Genomic DNA, 20599 nt, shown 5'->3' with positions numbered 1-20599 from the left:
GCAGAACTAAAGTGCTCTTCTTGGCCCCTCTGTAGTGGACATTGTGGTTTTCCCCCCCCCACATTCATTCTACCCCCTCCAATCTGTGGTAACAGCCAGAGGGTTTAGGTGAGATTGAACCAACCCCCATTTCCTGGAATGGGGTCTGTGCCAATGAGGATGATCTATCTCATCTCTCTTGACTCAGTCTTTGATTCAGATAATCTAGTCCTAACCCAAGAGGTCTTTAACATTTTCCTGGCCACATGGACTGCTTCAGGAGATGTACAATCAGCACGAGTCTTAGGACTTTTGCCCAGTGACTGTGGGAGGAGACATTCTCTTCCTGGACTTGAGAGTTAGGGATGATATGGCTCATGTTGCTGTGGGAATACATGTTGTCCCCATCAAGGAAGCCAGAGTGAAGTTGACACCCAGAGGAGGGCAGGAGAAATGAAGCCCGGATCCTGATAGAACAAGCTCCCCAAGCCTGACCTATAGTCACAGCATGGTGACTATAGTTAACAGTACTGTATAGTATATTTGAAAGTTTCCAAGGGAGTAAATCTTAATAGTTCTCATCATAAGAAAAAAAAAATGTAGCTATATGTGGTAATGAATGTTAACTAAGCCTATTCTAGCAACTATCTCACACTATGTACATATATCAAATCATTACATTGTACACCTAAAACTAATGAAATATATGTCAATTATATCTCAATAAAAATAGTAAGTTATATGCTGTTCTCATTAGGTAGGCATTGTTTTCATAATTAGTGATATTTTTTTAAGGGTATTCTGTTCCAAACAATCTTCTAAAGTTGTTCTATTTGTATCTCAGTTAGTTTTCATTGCCAAAAAAACCACTCCAAAACTGAATGGCTTAAGCCTTTCATGACCCAGGCAGGAGCCTTCTGACCTGCCAGTTCCAGTGCTGTCCCTGCAAGTCCTTCTAATTCTTATGGACCTTGTCCCACAAGCCCAGCCCTCCTGTGTCCCGGGAGCTACCTCAGTCTCAAGCCACGCGTGGTGTTCCAGGGCAATGCCTCCTTTTAGTGCTGGCCTTGATCCTGAAAGCCATGCAGCCACCGGAGACTACTCTGTCTCAATGGGTATGAGAGCAACAGTGAAGAATTTGGTAAACCTGGGGAAACAAGCCCTTCCTTGTTTGATCTCCGCCCAGAGTCAGCAGTATAATAGCAGAGGGTATTTCTTGGTGGATTTTTATGCATCAACATCTGTTGAAAGTAAAATGGAATGTTTTTCTCAAGACATTGATGTGATTACACCTAATGCTGTAAAACATCCACTAACCCAGGAAGTCAAACAGTAGGAAGGAATTTTCCCTGTTCCTCTTGAAGAAAAATTATATCCCAAGAGGAAGAAGTAAAAAGATTCACCAGATTGCATCTTTATTTTTTAATTCCTTCACTCATGAGCACCATTAATCTAGTTTACAAACTTGACCTTTATTCATTTAGAAATATGTTGCAGGTGCCATTTGAAGGTATTCTTGGAAGGGTTTTTTAAGCTGTTGCGCCCCTTTGCTGTGAGAAGGAGGTGATATCACTTGCGTAGAGCAGCTCTGTAAACCCACAGTGCCTGAGTACCATTCTCGACGTCCTTGTCATTGATTAAATCACTTTGCCAATATGGACTTTTTGTCTTACAACAACAGTTTCACCAGCTCTACAATAGGCAATGATATTAGTAACACCATTTTGTAGAACAAAATTTATTAAAACTGCCTTAGATTGCTAGGTACTCATTCAGGCTCTGTAAGCATGCAAAAACAGATTTTTAAAAAATCACTGTTGGGACTTCCCTGGTGGTCCAGTGGTTAAGACTTCGCCTTCCAATGCAGGGGGTGTGAGTTCGATCCCTGGTCGGGCAGCTAAGATCCCACATACCTCGAGGCAAAAATAACCCAAAACATAAACCAGAAGCAATATTGTAACAAATTCAATAAAGACTTTAAAAATGGTCCACATCAAAAAATAAAAAATTGTTTTAAACATCACTGTAGTCTATAAGACTTTTGATCTGGGCCGTAAATGTGATATTTTAAACAAACCAACCAAAATGTGAATAGTAAGTGGATTATCGGACCAATGATTTATTTCTCCCAGTTCTTCTGATCTGGGACAACTTCACAGGTACTGAAAGGTATCTAAGACGGCCTCACTCACATGTCTGAGGTCTCAGTCAGAACAGTGGAGATGGTTGGCGTGTTTCTCCACGTGGTTTCTCCTTCTCCAGGAAGTTCATTTCGGCTTCTTCAGAAGGTGGTCTTCAGGTTCCCAGCAGCAAGAGAGCAAGCCCCCAAAGGAAAGTCCTTTTCAAATATCTGTGGCAACATGTTTGCCAATATCCCCTTCAGCAAAATGAGTCACACTGTTAAATTCAGATTCAAGGGGTAGAGAAATAAGCTCCCCTATCTGATAAGGGGAGTGACAAAGTCACGTCGCCAAGGGGCCTTCGTGTAGGGATGGAACTATCACAGACATCTTCTCGAACCATCGATTTCATCCCCACTCTGGCCACAGTGAAAACCGAGATGAGCAGTCCCCACCGAACCCTGCACAGACTGCCACCCAAATGGTTGTGAGCAAATAAATGCATTTTGGAAACATTGGTTCTAATATAAAAGCTAACTGAAACAACTTCAGAATCCATACAGTAGGTTAAAGTTACAAAATTTTTTGTTTCCTTTTTAAAACTAATTTAATTTTTTTATTTTTTACGCAGAAGCACTTAAAAGTAAATTAAAAGTAAAAGAGACATCCTGTGACTTTTCCCCACAATTTCTATTAGGCAGGACGGTGAACAAAAAGTTGTTCACACATGAAAGTCAAGTCTAAATTAGATGCTTGAAGATTGGGGCATGCGTCTCCTGCCTTCTACCCCCTAATCACCAAGAAAGAGAAGGAAGAGGGTTTGATGGAACAACCACCAAAACAAAATGCACATTTGATGTAGAAACATTGCAGGAGAAACCACCATGTACCTTCGTCCTTAATATGACATATTAAGATGGAACCATAAGCAATGCATTTCCTTATGCAAGCTCTTAGAATTCATAGCACAGATTGCAAGGGAAAGAAAAAGCAGGGACTGTACCAATTTACATTCCCACCAACTGGAGGTTCCTTAAAAAACTAAAAATGGAACTACCATATGACCCAGCAATCCCACCACTGGGCATATACCCAGAGAAAACCATAATCCAAAAAGAAACATGTACCACAATGTTCATTGCAGCACTATTTCCAATAGCCAGGACATGGAAGCCACCTAAATGCCCATCGACAGATGCATGGATAAAGAAGATGTGGCACATATAGACAATGGAATATTACTCAGCCATAAAAAGGAATGAAATTGAGTTATTTGTAGTGAGGTGGATGGACCTAGAGACTGTCATACAGAGCAAAGTAAGCCAGAAAGAGAAAAACAAATACCATATGCTAACTCATATATATGGAATCTAAGAAAAATGGTATTGATGAACCCAGTGACAGGGCAAGATTATAGATACAGATGTAGAGAATGGATGGGGTGGGGCGAAGGGGAAGCTGGGACGAAGTGAGAGAGTAGCATTGACATATATACACTATCAACTATAAAATAGACAGCTAGTGGAAAGTTGCTGTATAACATAGGGAGATCAACTCCTCGATGGGTGATGACTTGGAGGGCTGGGATAGGGAGGGTGGGAAGGAGTCGTAGGAGGGAGGCGATGTGGGGATATATGTATAAATACAGCTGATTCACTTTGGTGTACAGCAAAAACTGGCACAACAGTGTAAAGCAATCATATTCCAATAAAGAGCTAAAAAAAAAAGAGATTAAAAAAAAAGAATTAAAAAGCAGGGAAGCTGGCAACTCTGCTCCAAGTTTGAATTTTAAAAGGAAACATTTCCACTTTCCTCACCAATCATTAGTCAAACTGTATTTTCAAATGAGTCCTTCATCAGAATGTAGCAGAATAACTGCTGATATAGAATTTAGGACACCTGAATTTTGGTTTTGGCACTAATGAGCTGATTGATCTCAAAGAAATCATTTGACCTCTCTGGATCTGTGCCTTCACAACTATTCACTGAAAAGGTCAGACTAGGTGCCATGCCTAAATGTTGCTCTTCTAGAAATTAAATGAAATAATTGACAACCTCATACCTCATATTGGAATTCTGGGCAGTGTAGCATCACAGTCAAAAGCATAAACTTTATTATCAAAAAGGATCAGTTTCAGGTCCAGCTCAGTAACTGACTAGCTCTAGAATCTTGGGCAGGTATCTTAAATTCTCCATTTCCTCATCTGTAAAATGAAAACCAATAATTGTATTAGCATCTGTTAATTACAAGATAATGCATATCATATGTTCAGCATATGTCTGGCACATTAGGAAGTGCTCAGGAAATGTGTCTTCATGTTGTTAAGAACCTAAACCACGTCTGTTAATCTTGTCCATTCTGTCATAAAATACACTGGCCATGTCACATGTTCCCCTCCTCACAACTGCCTGAGCTCTGCTTCCATGTCCTGGGGCCAAAGCAGAAGTCGAACATTCAAAAATCAACCGAATATTCTGGATCTACGGCTCTCCTTGCCCAAGCTGTTTTACTTCCCTTTTTTTAAACCCTTAATTTCAAGTCTGAGAAAGAACAAGAGATTCGGGATCTGAGTTTAAAGGAGAGGAAAAAAGCAGACTGTACAGACTAACTGTGGCTTCTTCCCTGATTTGTGGAGGAACGCCTAGCCCTGGTTCCCCAGGGGAAAGAATGTCTTGCAGTCATCTGCTTGAAACAGGATACTCTGTTTAACCAGTAATTCTGGTCTCTCCATTTTTTTTCCCTTCATGTTCAAGGTATCAAAGGAAAAAATGATGCCTAAAACATCAAAATGTTCTCAATTCTTCACCTTAAAACAACTATATCCATTCACAAGATGAGAAGCAACCTGGAGTATATTTAGGCAGGAAGAATCCACCATTCAGTCTTTAAAGGTCCCCATCTTACCTGCTAAGGAGAATAACAAAACAAGATAAGGAAGTGGGGGGAGGGGGGAGGGGGAATTTCATCACCCTTCACCTTCCTCTAAGCCGCTAAACCCCCAGAAAGGATTCATAAGGAGTCAGGGCCAGTGCTGGAGAACAAACAAGCGCCCACATACCACATGCATAAATAATTAAAAGTTATAAAAAGAGAATAAATGGGTAAATAAAATATATTCTATCCTCCTGCTTTGACAATTCTATTTTCTTAATAACAAGGAAGGCCAGGTTCAAGTTCAGGATTCTTGGACTCAGAGTTCCACACTGTAACAGAGACACAGGGAGAGAGCTCTCCCCTGAGCCCTGCCCACCCCAACTCCCATCTCCCAGTTCGGTCCAGCACCACAAGCAGCCTCAAGGCCCGGTGGGGGATAACACAGCCTGCACATCCGAGCAGTTCAAACCCTGCCTGACAGCTGGCCCTTGGCAACCCTACAGGCCTATAAATGCACAATAGTCTGCAGTCAGGAGGATAAGCCTAGGCCAGATGCCCACATGGGCACTGAAATCAGGTCTGAAGAGTTCACAGAGCCTAGGCACTCAGACGTGGTCTTGAAACAGAGCATGGACTTTAGATGGGTCTGTCCCCTTGTCCAGTGTATCCCAAGACACGACCCCTTCGAGCCGGGGGCTCAGGACACGGCACCGCTTGCCTGGGTCTAAGGGCAACACCGGCTAGACCATAGCCTTCTCCTCAGGATCTTCTCAGACCTTCACCCCAGGGAAGTTCCACCTCGCACCTTCTCCCACGCACAGACGGCCTCTCTAGAAGTTTTCTGAGCTTCAGCTTCTTTTAGGTGACACCTCCGCTCCCGCAGCCTTCTTCATAAATCACAAACAAATGTCAGGCAACCAGCTTCTTCCTAATGTCTCATTCCTGACATTATTCTTTAGTCTGAAACCAAAGCCCAAGTTTCTCATTTTCTCCAAATTCACAAAACTTGTCTTTTCTTGACATTTTATCCTGCCCCAGGGTAATTCTACTCATTCATCCTTCCCCCAAGGGAGAAGGAAGAAAAAATACATATGTGTGTAAAAGATATACATGCAATGAAAAGGTATAAATATATATAGCTCATATGCACACAATGACTACCTTAAAGTCATTGCATCTCCCTCACTTCCTATAAAAAATCAGGAGACTAATGCCTAGCTCATTTTTTAAATTAATAATTACTCATAGCCAACTTTGCTTCTTTATTTCTGGGCCCTGATTATTTCCTAATTTTATTTGTATTCTCTTTTCTTTGAGGTTATCCTTACCAATAGCCCTAAAAGTGGAGTCAATTCAACCAAAACCGCCAAAATCAGCATGTGGGTACCGCTCACTGCTCCACACAGAGGACTGTCCGAGAGCCTCCCTGGCAGCTGCCTTTGCTGTCAGTCATTGTCTCGTCCTCATCCTCACCTGCTTTCTCTCTTTCACTCATGTTAAGTTGCCTCTCCTTTGTTCATTTTTCTCAAATGTCTTTGTGCTTTCTGGCATAACTTTCTCCATGCCAAAGAAGCTCCATCTTGACAGCCAGGACTGGTTAAGAGCTCTCCTCACGGGCAGTGTGAAATGTCTCCAAGGCATGGGGAAGGCACTCAGGCAGCCCTATAATACCTCCTACACTAAGACCAGGCTAGTTCTAGAAAGATTAGGGTGAAACCAGGGCCAGCTTCAGGCACACAGCTGAGCTTCACGGGCTATGCTCTTGGTTTAATGTTCTGATGTCACCATGCTAAAATTCTTAATGATGTTGTCTTTGAACTTTTTTAATGAGGTCCAATGGGACAATGGGGTGAAGAAGTACACACACTAGGCCTGTCCATCATTCCCTGCCACCCCATTCACATGGAGCTCTTGCAATGCCATGAACACAGAATTCATGTGTCCCTGCCATGTGTGGGAGTTCAGCGAGACTGAGCAAGTACCAGGTAAGCGTGTTACATCTATGGCTGCATAGGTGAGGGTCCTGATCACACCTAGGGGCCATGCTGACCAGAACTTGCTCCAAAGGCAGAAAGAAGGCCAAGGCCTTCTAAAAAACCCAACAACCAAGGAATCCTATCATATCTTTGGTTACTCCTAGTACTTCCCCGTATCAGCCAACCATTTACCCTGAAAACTATGACACAGGAAAAAGGGGCGGAAAGGGCAACCAATAGTTCCTTTTCCTTTTTAGTCCTTCCTTACCTATCAGTAAGCAAAAGTTACAGTGTTGGTAGGTGTTGCATATCAAGAAATAAAAACAGTTGAGTTAGTTTTGTGAAGCATTTCCTCAGTTCTGGCGGAAACAAAATACGTCTGCACGTATCAACTGCAAAACATGAAGTGTATAACTTCAGTTATTCCACATACAAGTAAAATGCTCTTACATTTGCATTTGAAACTGGCATTTATATTGGCATTGCACAATAGAAAGATGAACAGTAAAATTAATGCTGATAATTTTAAATGTTTATGTCTCTTTACTTAGAATTACATTAAATGGCAAATTTAAACCACTATGACAATTTGAGAGGGAGGATGCAGAAGGAAGAAAAAAGCTGTATATTTAAGTACCTTTAACTGTATCTTTTTTCCTACTGTTTGAACACACGTCCCCATATTTTCTTTTTGGATCAGGCCATGCAAGTTGTGTAGCCACCCCTGGTGAATAACATAAAGAAATTGACTGGGGCAGAGGATGGGCTGGAAGAGGTTAGAGCTGGGCCATAGCCCAGCAGGATGCGGACATTTGTCAAAATGCCCTCTTTGACACCAGAATTCCATACTCAAACACCTCCAGTGGTGTCCCATCTATTTAGAGTTAAAACCAAAATTCTTACTATGGCTCTAACCCATTGCTACTTCCCCTGCCCACCTCCCTGGCCTCATTTCCCGTCACTCCTCTCCTCTCTCAGCTCCTGTCACCTATCCTATTTGCATTCTCCCACCCCAGGGCCTTTGCGCATGCCAATAACGTTCCTAGAATTCTTCCTCCACACGCAGATATCTGGAGTTCCCACCTCCTCAAATCCTCAGGCATCTCATCAAACGTCACTGTGCCAGGGACACCTCCCTTGACCATCTCATATAAATGCACGATACTTCCCTGACCTTTTTATTTTTTTCCTTAGTAATTCCTACCACCAGGCTTATCATATACGTATTTATTTCTTTATTTAAATGCTTGGTTTCCTCCACTAAAATGTAAGCACCACGAGGGTAGAGATTTTGTTTGTTTGTTTTTCACTGCTATATACTCTAAGTGTAAATATTTGTTGAATGAATGAAGCTAGTACACTTTCTAAAGTATGAAGTCATTTAGACTGAGATAAGAAAAGCTTCTTTAATATGAGGCATAAAGCTGGAGGAGTTTTCATATTACAAAATAATCTCTAACTTAGATGCACAAATGGTTCCTGATGTCCAGTCAGGAAGCATGCTGTTTAGGGAAAACCACCCACCTGAGGCGCCAAGGAGCCTGAGGCTAGAAGAGGGGAAATGGACTCTGCCGTTAACGAGCTGTGCAAACAGAAGCTGTGACTAGACCCTACCAAAGCCTCAAGTCTCTTAGCTATGAAACAAAAATGATTTAAGAATTCCTGCCCTCCTTTTCTCACAGGTGTTCGCGTGTAATCAATGAGATAATAAATATCTTTTTGCGAAGTTGCAGTGTGAAAGAAATGCTGGGGAATCACACTTGCCCTGCTAATTAAGGAAACAGTGGGCTGAGATGAGGGGTCTGGGGGAGGGGATAACGGGCTTTGGGGCCATTTAGCTAAGCCTGGTATTTAGAGAGACTGGAATGAAAGAGGCGATGCAGAACAGCAGATGCCGGCCCGGGTTGATCTTTCACAGGACGACCCCCATACATCTCCCATCTGACAGGAATGTCACTGAGCCCAATTAGAATTAGCCTTTCACATAACACTCAAATTCCTGGACTTCCGAGAACGGCCATATAAGGGAGGAAAAGACAGTACAGATAAGAGGAGAGGAACGGAGAGGCGAAAGGTTACGGAAAAAATGGAGATTTTTACATTCCCGCACACAAAGGACAAGATGTTTCAACCAATCCTATCATTCTGGAAAAGATTTGACGAGAGACTATTTACCCAAGTTGTAAGCGTGTTCTCTTTCCCAGCATTTCTATGTGGGGTGGGTTTGTGTGTGTGTGTGTGTGTGTGTTTTACTTTGTCTTTACTTCCAGACCTTATTTTTATTTGCTTTGTTTTTATTTGTTTTGTCTTATAGTTATTTGTTTAACTTTTTATTTCCCTTTGCGGCACTCACGATGCAAGCTGATCTAGTCCCAGCAGCAAAGCTACTTTGTGCTCCCAACTGAGTCTCCTTCCGCACAGAGCAGAACTCTTCATGTCAGGATGCTCGCCTCCGCTACAATGTATTTTTAAAATTCATTTTCATGCTAACAATGCCCCTGCAAAGATGGTGAGGTGTAGAAAAGCAAATCGTGCATGATTCTAAATCAGGAAACTGAAGCATTTTTTAAGACGCCCTTAGATGCTTCGAATGAACCTTTTTGGTAATTTGGGGGCACCAGATAACTCAAGCAGAATATTTTTTTAAATAAGAATAAAAATGTTCTGACATGTACCAAAGAGAGGAGGTAGAAGTGGCTGTCAAAAGTGGGCAGCCTGACAGCATTCCCTGACGAGGGAAACCCTGCCGTCTATTTTTAAACCAACCTGTGTAATTTCGGAGAGAAGTCACCACATCTCCTGCTAAAGCTTTTGGGGGCGGCTGGAGGAAAAGTCTGCAGTGCTGGAAATGGCAGGGCTGCCCACACTGAGAAGGAAGAGCCTCTAGAATCTGCTTTTTTGCAGGACAAAAAAAAAAAAAAAAAAAAAGAAACCCTAAAAGTGTGCATTTCCTTAGTAAAATGGAAGCAGCCTCTAAGAGAGAAAACACAGAAGCCCCAGATCTTCAAAAATTGGTATCAGCATCAACTTATTGGTGTTGGTAACAGGCAAGGGATGTGAGTAACACAGAGTTTGAGTGACATGGGGAAAAAATGGTAGTGGATCATAAATAAACATGGTTGTTTGATGTAATTTCAATGAGAAAGATTAAATAAAGAGTAAATATGATACAGTTTGAACAGTAGTGCTTCCAATACTCCAGTAACTGGTCCTCAGAGAAATGGTGAGGATGGAGATTCATCTCCACAAGGAGGGCACAAAATGATTCAGCAAAGAGATTATAGAGTCCATCTCCCACCTTTCTAGTTGACTGTAGTCTTAATTATTTAACCTCTCTGAGACTTAGTTTTCCTCATCTCTAAAATGGGACTGATCACATTTTACCATGTAGGGTTAAGATTAAATAACAACACAGAGTAAGTGGCACTGAACAAGTCCACCGTGCAGGGCACACCCAAAGCCTCTATCAGACCTTAAATTTGTTGAAAGAGCTGCTAGTATGAAGAACCAGAAGGAGTTTCCTGGGGGGCACCTTACTTATTCTTCTTGGAAATTCTGAGTGGCCAGCTGCCTCCTCCAGCTTCTGGTAAGACCAATGTCTGGTCCTGACTTAAGATCTAAGACCAGTTAGTACTCCCTTCATCCCAACACCCACACCCCCTCTACACACACACACACACACACACACACACAAGCCAAGAGCACACACTGTGCCAGTACCCAGCCCTGGGCAACTGACCCTGACACGGCCCCGAAGGGCAGTTGTTTGTCTGAATGGAACCTCTTATTAAAAATTAATTCCTGTCAAACCCGATTACATATGAACATAGCCTCATTGTGATGGCTACTGCGATTTCTGGAAACAAACATAGGCCCTACTGTCGCCAAAAGCAAAGGGCATTTTAGGACAGTTCTGAGTCTTGATCTATGAACATAGAGATACAGCCAGCGGATTCCCCAAGGCTCACAAAGGCATTTGTCCCCCCGGGGACAGTCATCTGCCCCACCCTCCTCCCGCCTGCTCCTCCAGGCCCCACACCCACGCCCCCACTCCCTGAGGCATGCGCGTCAGATGAGAAAGCTTCTCCTTAATGCAGATACCCCACCACCACCACCACGACCTAATCCAGATTCTATACTCAAAGGGGCTTAGGATCCCTCCACTGTAAATACAGAATAATGGGTGATAACACCACTGCCCAACTCACAGGCTTGTTGTGGGGGGTTAAATGAGACAATATATGTAAATCACCTGGAATATAGAGGGCTAGCCCTCCCTCGATTACCCTTCCCATCTTCTGCAATGTTTCTTCCTCATTCAGGACACAAAACTGGGGGCTCTCATTTTCTTGAGGACAATGGGTTGAAGAGAACAGAGAGCTAAGGTTAAAATACCCTAGACCAGATTTACACATCCCACATATCTCTAATAAAATTTGATTTTTCTCCCATGCATTCTTTCTTCTACTTCCATCTCATGAGATCAAGGAGGAGCCAGAGTTGGAGGGAGAAGATTCATCGCATCCTCCTCTTCTCCCTACTTTTCATATCATCAATATTTTTTCCATCAACAAGTTTGATGTGGGATTGCATGATCTTCTAATTGTGCTGGAGAGAACCCCAGGCTCTAAAGTCGGTGCCACCCTGCTGACTGAGACAGAATAAAAAAGTAACAATGTCCAATGAGATAAGGGTGCAAGTCTGAAAGAGGGTAAGCAGGCGATATGAATCAGATATAAAATGTGTGAGGTCAATGACCCAGTCATTCCACTTCCAGGAATTTATCCAAAGGAAATAATTAAGCCAGCAGAAACCAATGATTTTCATTATAGTATTGCTGATCATAGTGAAAAATTGTAAACAAGCTAATGTTCCTCAATAACAGGTCAGTCATATAAATTATTGTACATTCATACCATTGAATACAATGTAGTAAAAAACACCTTTTTTTTAAAGATGAAATAAAGCTATACTTAGGGAAAATGAAAGAAGTGCTTTATAAATTGTTGAAATGGGAAAGGCTGGTTATTGAAAAATATGTCACTATAATCCTGTTTATATCAAAATGCAAAAATCCCTTATGCATACTTTTAACACCCAAAATATGTTTTGTCAAACTTTTGACACTGGTTTATAATTTTTTCACTATGGTTATAGTAAAAAACAAAGGCTAATATAGGAAGAGAAGTTAAAGGATTACTAGCTGAGATCCAAAGTTGTAAGAAAAACACAGTTTGGCTTTTAACCCCATGTGAGAAGAAAACAAAACAAAACAACCAAACCAGCCAAACAAAACAAGGAAAACTGTAAATCAATCAATCACCATCAGTCCCTAAGAGCCTGCCTGCTGGGGAGGGGAGGTGGGCTATTGCCCTTAAAAGCTAGAGAAACTAGAAAGGAAGTGGGAAGGATTGGCAAAAGAGTAAGGTTCTGAGGAGCCATTAAAGCGAAAGGAAAACTAAATCCCACTGATGTGTAGATTTGAGACATGGAGGGGACTTAACCAAAGTGGGTGGAACTCCTGGGTCATCAGACGGTCACAAAAAGTCAGAGGAAGAAGCTCAGACAGCCTCAAGTCCTATCTTCCAAGAGAAACGAGACTTAGGCCACTTTTTTGACTTCACTTAAAGAGTGTGAGTAAAACAACTTGTAGGAAAGAAATGGGGAGAAGTGTGGTTTAAGGAAAGAGATTTGGGGTTCTTTTTTTTAATGTTTTGGAGCCTATTCACTAATCTGAACTGATGATCAGCATTTTTTAGGATTTTATTATTTTATTTTAGGTACCCCTGTGATTTATTTTGGTAGGAAGAACAAAGTTCTTGACAAGTGCCCAAATAAATGGATGTTTTTCCTTTTCTTTCCTGAAGTTACCCTTGTCTTTAGAAGCCAGTTCTTATGTTTTGTTTGGTTGGTTTGGTTGTTTGAGGTTCTTTTCTTTCATCTCACGTGGAGTATAAAAAGCCAACATTTTTTTCTTTCACCATCTTGCAACTTTGGGCCTCCACTAGTAAGGCTTTGACTTCTCTTCCTGTATTAGCCTACTTTTTAGTATAATTATAGGCCTCCCTGCATCAGACAATAAAACTTTAAATCAGTCCTATCCTGAGGCTGAAGAAATCATCTTGAAAAGTCAGACTCAATATAAGAATCGTGGTACTAAATTAACATCACTAAGACCCAACATCTGAAAAGGAAATGCTAAGAAAGAAGAGATATTTTTAAAAAAAGAGAGAGAGAAGGAAGAGGAGAGAAGGAAGAATTTAAAACTGACTCAGCTGGCTCAAGCATCCAGCCTTCCTATCTGTCTTCAGAGCAGGGAAGAAAAAGCCCTTGGTCAGAATAATCGGCAGCAGCAACACCTTGCGATTCTGAAATACAACCATGCAAAAGGCAAAGTGTATTTAGCAAAAAGGAAGTAAATTGCACAGAAAATTTCGTGATGGTGCAAGGAATTTCACAGATTTAATAAATTACAAAGAATACATTTAACAAATTTTATCACAAGCTTCAAAAGCCCTTTACACAAGGGACTTCCCTGGTGGTCCAGTGGTTAAGACTCTGCACTTCCACTGCAGGGGGTGTGGGTTTGATCCCTAGTTGGGGAACTAAGATCTTGCATGCCATGCAGTGTGGCCAAAAAAATATTTTTTTAATTGAAAACAAAAGCTCGTCACATGTTTCAGTGGTCTCCAACGTAAACACATCTCCCACATGGTAGCGTCTCTTTCTATAGATTTGAGTTACTGCTCTGAAATGATGTAATCTTCCATCTGGGGCAGTTTCCAAATACCTTTCCCAAATGATACAGAAACAAAATTCAACCTCTCCTTTCTTCCATTCCTCAGAGGCCATGCCATGCAGGGCTGCACGTTAGAGTCCATCAACCAGGAAATATTTAGTAAACAGAATTTGTACTCCATTTATTCCAAGTTTACTTTAAGAAGCCACTTATCTCTTTCAGAAGGACTTCCCTTGCCAATCACCTTTTGGAAAAGGCCTTAGAGAGACACTCCCTGAGGACGTGCAGAATCCGAGGTCAACAGCTTGTGTGATAGAAATAAACAACTAAACTATCTACATTTTAAGATCTTCCCTTTTCCTTCCAAAGACAATCATTCTTTTGAGAGCAACTGAAAAGCTCAGCCTCTGTGCACTGGTGCTGAATCGAATCTCAGAGACAGAGTTTTGGGTAAAGTAGAAAAGAATAGCTTTATTGCTTTGCCAGGCAAAGGGGGACATAGTGAGTTCCTGCCCTTGAAAACTATGTATCCCAACCCAGGAGTATTTGATGAGGACTTTCATAGCATGGGTTCAAGGGTGGGGTTGCTGATAAGATTAGGGTATACAGCAGGGCCTCCACTCCTCTAATCTGGTCTCGGGTAATCTTCTTGAAGAGCTTCTCTGGTTCCTTTAATGTAGCCTCAGGTAGTCTTTCTCTGATTTGAAGAATGTTGACATCTTAAAGAGCTTAAAGAATTTGTTATGTGTATCCCTTGAGGTGGAACCAGGACGCTGCCCCAAGGCTGCACTATTATTTCCTGGCTTCCCCTGCCTTCTTCTTTGCATTCCATCCCTTCCTGAATTAGCAACTGTTCGAATCTGCCCTTTGCAACTCAGGGAAGGGCATGGAGGCTGGAGTCAAGAAACAGGGAATAGAAAGGCTTCCGTGGCCAGAAGCCCTCCAGGGTCCTGCTCAGTTTCACAGCTGAACCACATACCCAGGTGTACACACATGGAGGAGCATACGTGTACACACATGGAGGAGCATACGTGAACACACACACTTGCACACACACATCCAAGTGTCTCCTCTGCTACATTCTTCAAAACATGACCACAATTTATTCTCCAATGATGGGTTATGCTAAAATACCTAAAATCAATAATAATTTTGAGGTAGAAAGGCCCATCAAGGTCATATTATTCAACATCTCATTTTGCAAAAATGATGAAGTTGAGGCCCAGGTATGTTAAATTCATTGCAAAGAATTTATACTCCCTAAGAATTTTGACACAAGATTAAAGTTTCTCCATCTCTGATCTCTCACAGTGGAAAAATCAAAGGCTCTGAGGTCACATCAGCTTCAAATCCCAGCTCCACCCTTTACTGCCTTGGTGATCATAGGTAAATTAATCTCTCTAAGCCTCCATTTGCCCATCTGCAAAATGGAGATGATAAGACTTGAAGGGATCCAGAATATACCATGGTGAAGAATTTGTTTCCTACACTCCCTTTATCTGCCAAAAAGCAGAGCCTCCCAAAAGAATCCAACTGTCAAAAACACCCTGCCCAAGAGTTTTACAATCAGGGAAGATTGACTTTTGTCACTTGAGAGAAGTCAGCACTAGGATAAGACATCACCTTAATAGACATTGTCACAAAACTACCATATGTCCCATTTATTCTCCTAAGGGCCCATTTATTTTCCCTAAAAGTCATTTATTTTCCCATAAATGCCCCTACCCTTCCACTATTAAGATGATATATAAGTCCTAAATTCTAACCACTTCTTTGAGTCATATTTTTCTGTGAACTCCTGTGAACATACATGAATAAAAGTTGGTCTTTTCTCTTGCCAAGCTGTCTTTTGTCAGTTTAATCCACAAGCCTCTAATTATAGAGCCTAAGAAGTTAGAGGAAAAGTTTTTCCTCCCCAGTAGAACTAACATGTATTTATTACTTAAAATGAGCAAGACACTATCCTAACACTAAATGTGTTAGTTAATTTGTTTCCTACTATGTTTCTATAGTATTTTCGTTTTCCAGGTTAGAAAACTGAGGTGTAGAGAGGTTAACCAACTTGCTTAAAGTCAGACAACTAGTAAGTGATAGAATGAAGATTTGAACCTAGCCATTTAGCTCCAGAACCCTTGCACTTAACCATTATGAGAGAGAAATCTCTCCAAAGATTAGAAGAGATAGTCTGCGTATAGCACACAACCTGGCACAAAGGAAGGGCTCAAAAAATGTAGATTCTGTTTTTACTATCAGAAAATGATGTGTCAATATGCTTTAGATGAAACTAGAGCTTTTCCTGTCTTTCATCAAGGGATTAGGGTAGAACAAGCAATCTAATCTGTAAGTAATATAACTAATTTGTGTTCGAAGTAATATAGCTAATTTGCATTCGAATTAGCTATAGTTTATAGCTTGACTGGAGGGTATTGGAGTTCTTGAAAACAAAACAAGGATAAGAAAGACAGAGGATAGAAATTTGTCGGGAGTACTTAGCACCATCCAATGGACTCCAACACTTCAGTGAGTAAAAAGGTGTGGGTTTGGTTTGGTTTGGTTTGGTTTGGTTTGGTTTGGTTTGGTTTGGTTTGGTTTGGTTTCGTTTTGTTTCATTTCATTTCATTTGGTTTCATTTCAATTCTTTTTGTTTGTCCTACCACAGAGCAGGAATATTTGTCTTGACCCTAATATGACCGGGATGAAGTATGCCACAAACTCGCTCAACTCTGATTGACTGCTAGTCAGCAATCTTGCAATGAGGGATTCAGCTCTCCCAGTGCCCTCATCTTCATGCTGGAAGGGAGTGACCAGTGAGATAGCAATATCCACATCACTGTGGAGGAGGACAAAGCAGGTGTTAAAAACCCGGGCTTTGGAGTCAAGCAGATCTGTGAACAAATACCAGCAAATTACTTACTTTAAACTCTTTGAATCGCTGTAGTCTTATCTGGAGGATGGGAATTTCATGTCCCTAAAAACCTACCTCAAAGGATAGTTGAACCAGCCTCATGCTAATAGCTCAATGTGTCTTCTCCTCTGGTAAATTTATAAATTGGCTTTGTGATTCAGCAGCCAATTGCTGGAAGTCTTTCGGAAGCCTTCCCTTCCCCAAACAGAAAATACGTTCCCCTATTCCTCTCAATTGCTGTAGTACTGCTTCTGGATCTCTTTTATGGAAATAAGTGACATTAGTTTCTATGTGCCAGCCAAAGTGCTAAGCACTTTATGTGTATTTCCTCATTTGACCCTGAGAACAACACCACGAGGTAAATACTCTTGTTATCTCCATTTTTTCACAGATGAGAGGAGGAAAAATTTAATGAGATGAAGGAACTGGTGCAAGGTTATCCATGTAGCTAGTAATGAAGCAAAGATTTGAACCTGCAGGAGTTTAAATCCAAAATCTATGTTCTTAACTTGATGCTATTTGTCACTTTATACCCCACAATGATATACGTTCATTATTAGTTTCATTTCAAGGCTAAAAGGTCAAGATTTGTATCTAATCTATCTTCTTATAGCCCCCAGAACATTCCTTGAACACAAGTTTGTCTATTATTAAATGAATGAAGAATTATATACCACAATTCCACTCCCCAGAGCCTTACAATCATAATTTATTTGTACTAAGTGCTTTACATCAATTTTCTCATTCAATCCTCATAGCAACTCCATCAGCTAAGTGTTACTATTATTCCCATTGTTCAGGTGAGGAAACCCCAAGGCTCAGGGACTAAGTAACTTGTTCAAGGTCACATGGAAAATAAAGGACAGATCTGGAGTCTCATCTGGGAAGACTGAACCCATTGATGAAGCTTGTAATCTTCATTCCACAGCTAAGAACCATATCTGAACTGAGGTATTCTTTGGTCCACTTGGCCAGCATCTTTTTTTTTTAAACTTTTTAACTCTTGATTTCTTTTATCAAGGAGTTAGGAGAGTCTTAAAAATATGAAACTTTATATAAAAATCAATGGCAAGTCCAAAATGTCCTTCTGGGAAGGACTTGTGAGTATAAATTTCATTGGAATTGAGGTTGGGCGGGGAGCAAGAATGTTTTGAAATTACCATAAAGCTATATTTTCATAGGAGGCTCGCTATTTTTAATCAGATTCTATTACTATTCATGGGTTGCTGATGGATATTATAGGGGCACATTAAAGGGATAAACACTCTTCTGTTTGAGGATATATTAAAAATTGTGTGTTTTATGAATCTGTATGTGGACCATTTATCATTTTCCAAAAGCAATGTAGACATCAGTAAAGTGAAATCTCAAATTTATAAATGATGCCAAGATTTTATGGCAATTGAAATACCAACCTGACAAGAATAAACACTGGGAAGATCTCACAGATCTGTGTGAGTGGGCAGAGAACACTGACGCTCAGTGGAGGCAGTTGCACGTAATGCCCACAGGAAAAGAGAAACCACCTTGTTCTCCGGAGACCAAGGCCTCCAAGTGCAGACGTGATCCAGGAAAAGGATGATGGCATCATTGCAGCCCATTCTCTGAAGAAGGCGGTCCAAAGTATTGTGGCAGTCACAAAAGCAAGCATCATCAGGAAGGATGTTAAAAACAAAATAGAAAGCACAATCTCGTGAGTGCTCGCACACACGCACGCACATATACACACAGAAACACCAGAATTCGTCTGCCCCAGAAATACTGCGTCGAATTCCAGTCATTAAACCTTGAGAATGTCATAATGAAACTGGAATGTATCCAAAGAAGGTCACTTAAAATTATTCAGTATCAGATTTGTAAAGAAATCAGAGAGACTTTAAAATACATCAGCTTGAAAAGACAAGGTATGCGAGTTGGTGTGTCAGAGTCTATAAAATCACAGAAGGTTGTTTTTTTTTTGCAATTTTTTTTAGATCAGAGGATTCTGATTGAGTGAACACAGTCCCAGCACAGCATACCTAGAAGTCCTGGTGAAATTAAAATAAAGTATTTCTAGGACAATTTATATTTCCACATGCTATTCTATAGGGCAGGTAATAAACTAGAAAAAACCCATAACTCTAAAAGAGCCTATAGTAGGGAGTGCATAAAAGCTTATGGTGCAGGACTTCCTAGGTGGCGCAGTGGTGAAGAGTCCGCCTGCCAATGCAGGGGACATGGGTCTGAGCCCTGCCCTGGGAAGATTCCACATGCCACGGAGCAACTAAGCCCGTGTGCCACAACTATTGAGCCTGTGCTCTAGAGCCCATGAGCCACAACTACTGAGCCCATGTGCCACACCTGTTGAAGCTCACGTGCCTAGGGCCAGTGCTCCACAACAAGAGAAGCCACTGCAATGAGGAGCCTGTGCACCACAATGAAGAGTAGCCCCCGCTCTCAGCAACTAGAGAAAGCCCGTGTGCAGCAACAAAGACCCAATGCAGCCAATAAATAAATAAAATAAATTAATAAAAAAAAAAAAAAGCCCCCCCCCCAAAAAAAAAAAAGCTTATGGTGCAGTTGGAACTAAACTACATGCCCCATATTTTGATGCCCATGGTGTGAAAGACATCTAGCAAGCTCCCTTTCACACTGTTTTTTGAAGACCCTGTGAGAGGAGATGCTAGATTAAGTTAACTACTGGCTTAATACATATGGCATATCTGGTAATTCCCAAACTGGCCAATCAAAAGAATCTCCTGTGGACCTTTTATTAAATAACAGATTCCCAGGTCTCATATCCAGTGATTCTAACTTGGTAGGTCTAGGGCTTAGCAACCCTAAGAGAAAATCCTTTCCATGGAAAAATCCAGAGTGTAATAGCATTGGTTGAACTTGAATCATGTCTTATCCCTGAACCAATCACAGAGATGGGAAAATGAGGCACTCTTTTCCCCCGGCCTGGGTCATGTACCTGCCCCCAGAGTGGGGGTAGGGTTTTTGCTGGAAATGAAGTGGTAACTAATATTCAGTCTCCCCTTTTTCCCAAGTAACAGAACCTCAATTATATATTAGGGGAAGCACGTGCCCAACTAAAGTCTACAGTCCCCAGTCTCTCTAGCTATGTCCATGTAGCTAATTCTGTGTATTAAGTACATAGGGTACAAGTCTGATACAGGATTTCCTGGAGACACAACTACTTCTTTAAGGGAAAAGACTCTACAAGAGGTGCACTCTTTTCCCTCTTCTCCATCCTCCTTCCTACCAACTGGAATGTGAATGTGATGACCAGCATGGAGCTGCCATCTTGTGACTGTGGGGACCAAAGCTAGAAGAAGCCTGAGTCTCAAATGAGCCTGTAAAGTGGCCCTACCAGGCCAGGATTTTCCACCTCCTGACTTTTTTTTACAGAAGGGAATAAGTCCTCATGAGTTTTGATAATTTTTAGTTTTTGCTCTCTATTATAGGCCTTTGAACCTAATTCTCCCTAATGCATTACAGTAGGATTCTATAACCAGATGTGTGTTATTGTGATTTATAATAAGAAATATATATATTGGTCTCTGTCCCCAATTCCTGACACAGGGATCTTGAGACCCTTGTAATTTCCTGGGTGATAAGATTGCCTTTTGTTCTAATAAGAGGACTCTGGGTGGGCTTTTGGATAGGGGCTGGTCACCGGCAAGAACAAGTCGTGATTAGAAGCTTGGAATTTTCAGCCTTGCCTCCCATTGTCTTAAGAAGGGGAAAGGACTGAAAATGGAGTTAATGATTGATCATACCTACACGATGAAGCCTCCATAAAAATTCCAACAGTATGGAGTTTCGGGAGCTTCCCTTCTGGTGAACACATACTGGCAGGGTGACATACCACAACTCCACCGAGACAAAGCTTCTGCACTGGAGACCCTAGACCTCGCCCTGTGTTTCTCTTCACCAGGTGTACATCTGTATCCTTTATCAAATCCTTTAAGAAACTGGTAAACATGTTGTCCTGAGTTCTGTGAGCTGTTCTAGCAAACTAAT

Source organism: Hippopotamus amphibius, chromosome 7 (assembly GCF_030028045.1).
Source record: "Hippopotamus amphibius kiboko isolate mHipAmp2 chromosome 7, mHipAmp2.hap2, whole genome shotgun sequence".
In the NCBI taxonomy this organism is placed as follows: domain Eukaryota; kingdom Metazoa; phylum Chordata; class Mammalia; order Artiodactyla; family Hippopotamidae; genus Hippopotamus; species Hippopotamus amphibius.
The sequence above is the reverse complement of the archived record's forward strand: the minus strand, read 5'-3'. Positions refer to the sequence as shown.